This window comes from Alligator sinensis, unplaced genomic scaffold (assembly GCF_000455745.1).
Source record: "Alligator sinensis unplaced genomic scaffold, ASM45574v1 scaffold342_1, whole genome shotgun sequence".
Classification (NCBI taxonomy): Eukaryota; Metazoa; Chordata; order Crocodylia; family Alligatoridae; genus Alligator; species Alligator sinensis.
In genome coordinates, this window is record NW_005842126.1 from 1,887,378 (window position 1) to 1,890,600 (window position 3,223).

At 45.6% G+C, this 3,223-nt stretch overlaps 1 protein-coding gene across 3 annotated transcripts in view; it reads left to right on the forward strand.

Annotated features, from left to right (window-relative positions):
• Positions 1-3,223, forward strand: part of CDKAL1 (CDK5 regulatory subunit associated protein 1 like 1) — a 463,104-nt gene that overhangs the window by 51,793 nt on the left and 408,088 nt on the right. The gene's annotated exons all lie outside the window — the stretch shown is intronic.

Below are 3,223 nucleotides of genomic sequence, written 5' to 3' on the forward strand. Positions count from 1 at the left end.
GCATGCTTCCTCTCTGACTATAAGAGGATGTGGGTGTGTGTGCCTGGAGCCCCTGGGCTGGTGGGGGACACTAGGGAGATGAGCAGGTACACAAGGAGGGAAAGAGGACTTGCCTCCACTACTGATGCTGTTCTCTTTGGATGACCTGGAGGTAGGGAGAGCCCTAGAAGAGCTGCTCCAGCCCCATGTTCCAGAGAACATCTGTGCAGTGTACTAGGCTCAGCAGGGGACAGAGGCAGTGACATTCAGGGTTCCTCTTTCCAGTGCTTGTTCCCTGCCCAGCTCTCCTCTGCAGCTGTCCTCCACTGGCTGGGAGTAAGTTCTGGAAGGAGGAACCTATGGTCTGCCACTGTCCCTCGCTGACCCAGGGGCCACAAAGCTACTTCTGCCTGGTGCTGTAGGAGCTGCTGTACAGGGGGCTGGACTTGGCTGAGTTCAGCAACAGTGGTGGTAGACAAGTTCCTCTTTCTAGCACCTGCTCCCTGCAACACCCCCTCCCCCCAGGTATTCTCCTGCTGGCTGGGAGCAGTGCTGAAAGGAGGAACCAGTGTGCTGTCACTGCCACTGTCCCCAACCAAGGCCAGTTCCTGGGTCTGCTGTGGGTGGTGGTGACAGTGTGTAGGTTCCTTGTTCCAATGCCTACTCCCAGCTCGTGGCGGACACCTGTGGGAGAGCTGCAGGCAGGGTGCAGGCATTGGAATGAGGACCCTAAGTGCTGCTGTCATTGTGTCATGCTGAGCCTGGCCTCCGGCACAGCCATAGTCTACAGCTGGAGTGGAGCAGGAGTGGCTCTGGGGCTCTTCCTGCTTCTGTCAGCCAGGGACAGCAGTATTGGCAGCAGAAAAAACTGTCCCCACCACTGCACTGCCCCCACTTCCCTTCCCCACCCCCAAATTTGCCCTTAGTAATGATGAGTAAGGCCCTAATCGCCGGTTATGGTTTGTCTGTGGTGCTCCATGCAGTTGCAGGGATTTAGGCATGCAAAGTCATTGCAAGGTCAGACTCATGTTTGTGTAGTTTTAAGGTAGTGGTTACAATACCTAATAAACATTTGTAGTTTTGTTTTGCGACAAAACCTTGTGGTGTTGAGGTGCTCCCAGAGATGCACCCTGGGTTTGTGCAAGCCTTTTGATCCCCAGCTGCCAAATGTGTATGCATTGGTCATTAATTTGCCTGTGGTAAATTGTGATTTCTGAGCACTTTAGTAATAAGAGAAGAAACAAAAGGGCTTATTACATGGAAAGATAAAGTGATCCAATACTTTGACAACAGAATATGGTAAAACAAACCTGACAAAATCCTGACTCTCCTTCTGGATTACCCCTTAGCCCTCAAAATTTCTATGAAAATCCCCTGGGGTCAACTGCCCCTCAGTTGCAGCCAGCCCCTTCCACGAGGCATCTCCAGTCCACCTCCCTTGACAGGGAGTCCGTCTCACTGTCACTCCTTCCAGTATAGTCCACCCAGGCCCCCACCCCATTTACCTTCAGGGGAGCCAGAAAATCCTCTTGGGTGTCTCTGCCTGTGGCTTTGTGACACCTCCATGCGGTGTTTGTGTGTAAAAGCAAAGATATTTCCTTTCCGCGCACAGTTGTTGAGAGGGTCAAATAAATTTTTCAAATCGCTGTACATGCATTAAGTTTTCGAGTTGAAAAATGTAAACAGGCTAGGTCTGTGAAAGGGGGCATAAAGCAAGCAGTCTGTGCACAAAAAGTTTGCTTTCAACATTTTGAGCCAATTTCTCTTTTTCATTCAAAGTATCTCAGAGTTAAAAGATTTTTTTCCAAGTTGCTACAAGGGAGAATACGCACTATGCGAGTACTGCTGAAAGAATGTGATTTCATCATGATGGTCTTTCTCAAGTTCGTTGCAACTATGTTCCATACTGGGTATTTTTTTTCTTAAATACCAGATAATCGTCATTGCTAATACTAGCAACTGTGTATCTGCCGATTTTGAAGTTGAGTTTCTTGCCCAGTGGTGTAACCCAAGGTTTTCTCTGACAAATGCCACTGCCTCTTTGCCATGGTCTGACAAGCATGACCTACTTTAAAAGAGCCCTGTGGGTCTGTCTGGTGCATGGTTGTCTGCTTGCTTTCTTTGTAGATGTTTGTTTCAGATACTTCTTGTCAGGCTCCAGTATTTTTGGAGCTTTGGTACGATGGTGGTTTGGAAATGTGTGGTTGCCAGATGAAGTGGAAAGACTGAATATGCATAGTCATTGTGCAGTTTTAGATGCACATCCCTGTCTTCAGCACCAAGAAATTGGGATCCTTTATTTATCTTATTGAGCTGTAACCTCCTATGAATTGTATAATAGCATGAGTGTAGCCTACTTTTAATAGTCCAAACCCAGGTAAGGGAAGCCATTTTCAGTAAATTACTTGAAACTTGCTAGGCTTACCATTTAGAACATACTCCCTAAACCAGCAAGGGATCTTCCAGTATCAAAAGTGACTTTTTCCCTTTTCCTTCCTTGTTAGGAGCAGACAAAAATCTGTGATTTAGAAAAACCTTTTACAGGTAGTAACAGTTCCAAAACTAACCAATACTCTTAAATTTGAAACACTGCTGAAAGACTGTGGTCTGTCCTACTGCTGTCTCATTTGTATTATTTGTCTTCATATCTAACTTGCTTAGTGGTTAAAAGGTTAAGCAGTTCAAACAGTAAGAAAAAGCAGTTTGTGTTTTGTCAATTTTCAACTTCAGATATCAGTAAATCATTGCTGCAGCCTTCTTTATCAGTTGTTTGCACAAAAAAAAGCCCTGTTAGAATTAAGTCTGAGGGGACCATCTGCTGTGGTTCCCAGTGTTGTCAGTGTGATAAGGGATAAGCTGTGTAAACAGTGGTACCACAAAAAAGGCAGGCCCCATTCAGGGAGGGAAAAGTACGATTTGGATTTGGGTTGATAACAGGCACAGAAAGTCAGGGGATTTTTTTTTCCTCAAAGTCTTTCAGGCAGAGGAGTGATGTATTTAATCAGAAACCCCAGATGTAGCCTGTTAGCACAAGTTTTTATTTAGACTAAATTTTAAATTCTACAGGGTGGTAGTGATTGAAACATGCCCAACTTTCAGTGAATTATTAGATTCTCAGAATTTTCATATTGTGAAAACCTTTCAAATGTTGTACGAGTTATTTCAATTAAATGTGGGGGGGGAGGGGTGTTGCTTACTGGTAAGTGCATGTGATTTGTTGAGGCCGTGTGTGTGTTTGTAGGGA